At 58.3% G+C, this 2,500-nt stretch overlaps 1 non-coding gene across 1 annotated transcript in view; it reads right to left on the bottom strand.

The window, feature by feature from the left end:
* The window catches only part of LOC124730956, a 1,888-nt gene extending 1,154 nt beyond the window's left edge, over positions 1-734 (bottom strand). The window contains exon 1 of the ribosomal RNA XR_007008111.1: positions 1-734. This exon is cut by the window's left edge and continues 1,154 nt beyond it. This is a non-coding gene — a ribosomal RNA (small subunit ribosomal RNA).
* Between the last annotated feature and the right edge of the window lie 1,766 nt (positions 735-2,500).

The raw sequence follows: 2,500 nt of genomic DNA, 5'->3' as shown, positions 1-2,500 counted from the left end.
GAGGCGGTCGCACGCCTTCAGCTCGCCCCACCGGCAGGACGTCCCACGATACATGCCAGTTAAACACCGACGGGCGGTGAACCAACAGCGTGGGACACAAATCCAACTACGAGCTTTTTAACCGCAACAACTTTAATATACGCTATTGGAGCTGGAATTACCGCGGCTGCTGGCACCAGACTTGCCCTCCAATAGATACTCGTTAAAGGATTTAAAGTGTACTCATTCCGATTACGGGGCCTCGGATGAGTCCCGTATCGTTATTTTTCGTCACTACCTCCCCGTGCCGGGAGTGGGTAATTTGCGCGCCTGCTGCCTTCCTTGGATGTGGTAGCCGTTTCTCAGGCTCCCTCTCCGGAATCGAACCCTGATTCCCCGTTACCCGTTACAACCATGGTAGGCGCAGAACCTACCATCGACAGTTGATAAGGCAGACATTTGAAAGATGCGTCGCCGGTACGAGGACCGTGCGATCAGCCCAAAGTTATTCAGAGTCACCAAGGCAAACGGACCGGACGAGCCGACCGATTGGTTTTGATCTAATAAAAGCGTCCCTTTTTGCATGTATTAGCTCTAGAATTACCACAGTTATCCAAGTAACGTGGGTACGATCTAAGGAACCATAACTGATTTAATGAGCCATTCGCGGTTTCACCTTAATGCGGCTTGTACTGAGACATGCATGGCTTAATCTTTGAGACAAGCATATGACTACTGGCAGGATCAACCAGGGAGCTGCGTCAACTAGAGCTGAGCAGCCGGCCGCCCGGGAGTGTGTCCCGGGGGCCCGCGCGAACACGCAAGCGTCCGCTCAATCATTCTGCAAACAGGAGGAGGCTGAGCTCCCCTGCACAATACACCTCGAAACCCTCTCAGGTCCCGGCGGCGCGCAGCGCCGTCCCAAGTACTTGGTCGGGTTCGAGAGAGGCGCAATCGCCCGGAGTTAGGCGAGTAGACGCTTTCGGTGCGACCACCCGTGCTCCCAACTGAGCTTGCCGCTGCCGACAGAGGCCCGGGAGCGTGCTGTCGTGGCATTGCCGGCGGGAGACAACACGCGCCACCTACGGTGACCGGCAGCTCCAACGCCAGCGCCACAGAAGGACAAAAGCCCCACTTGGGTGCCGAAGCGAACTCTCCCAGCACAGCGCACGCGCCAACACATCCGCACAGCTGCGATACAAACCACCAGCGAGAACCGCTGGGGCGACCGAGCAGCAGACGGCGTCGCGGCGCCGAGCGCCGGGCGGCGGCGCATCCTCAACGCACACAGTCCTCAATCGGACCAGCACACTGAAGATGTCCACCGCGCTTCGCACCGGGCCCGCGAGGACCTACTTTGGCCGCACGGCGCCGCGCGCAGGGTGCGCCGGCGCGCAGCTGCGACGCCTGCCGCGTCCGTCGGCCGGCGCGCCTGCCACTGGCCGCCCCCACCAGCCGGCTGTAGCGCGTGCGCCCACGCACCGCGCGGCCAGCACGCCGGGAGGCGCCCCCTCACCGGCCGGGGACGGTCCCACCCAGCCACCGCCGCGTATCGCTTCACACCCAGATGCCGTTCAGTTTCGTCGGCATGGTGGGTATCGCTGGAACAACCGGTTAGTACCTCAACCTATCGTCGCCATCACCGATTCACCCCTAGCGAGAACAACCGCACCACAACAGGTTACCATTTGTTCATTTGCGTAACTTCACCAGAAAACGCAGGCGTCCATCGCCATTTGCAACTTCAACGATTATTGCATGCCTGTGTCAGGTGTCACGCCACACTACGTCTGCCCACATACACGCAACAAAATGTGCACGCCTAGACAATACGTGGAAGGTGGCCCCCGTACGTATGCGATGTCCATTGCTCGAACGACTGTCAACCGGCCTCTGTAGCATGTCGCAGATATGGAACGCGGTGCACCATGCCATCACGGTGTGTGAGGAGAGACGACTAGGTCCGAATACATCAACAGACAGCTCATGCTGATCGCCATCCACGGCGTCCGTTCCTCCCACACGTCTCTATGGCGTACCACACTGCAATCCAGCTCTCATAGGGAGACGACACGTAGCTGCGTGCACAATATTTGCACTGTATGGTCCGCCGTTTTTGGGCGCAGTCGTTGTGCGGTCACACATGTGCCACGATGTATCATTCAGTACATAAGGACGAATGTGCAGTACAGATTGTGGTTCACGCGTACGACATCAGCGGACAGTTGACACAGGCCGCACCACAACGTAGCCTGAGTACGTCGCATGCGAAGGGCATTGAACATGCAAACTTCTCACCAACCAGCTTGCGAAGGCAGGGGGCAAGGTGGGGACGTGGGGAGGGGCGGCATGTACGTCCTGCTGCCATCCACATTACAGTGTACAGCAGGAGCATGTGGAAAGTGAGCAAGACTTGCAAGGTGTTTAACATGAAGCGATACACAGGGGTGCGGGCAGTGCGAGTAGCGAACTATATTGCGAGGGTTGCGGGTGGGCAACACTACAGTAATTGAACGAGTCG

Source organism: Schistocerca piceifrons, unplaced genomic scaffold (genome assembly GCF_021461385.2).
Source record: "Schistocerca piceifrons isolate TAMUIC-IGC-003096 unplaced genomic scaffold, iqSchPice1.1 HiC_scaffold_1256, whole genome shotgun sequence".
Lineage (NCBI taxonomy): Eukaryota > Metazoa > Arthropoda > Insecta > Orthoptera > Acrididae > Schistocerca > Schistocerca piceifrons.
The sequence above is the reverse complement of the archived record's forward strand: the minus strand, read 5'-3'. Positions and strand labels throughout refer to the sequence as shown.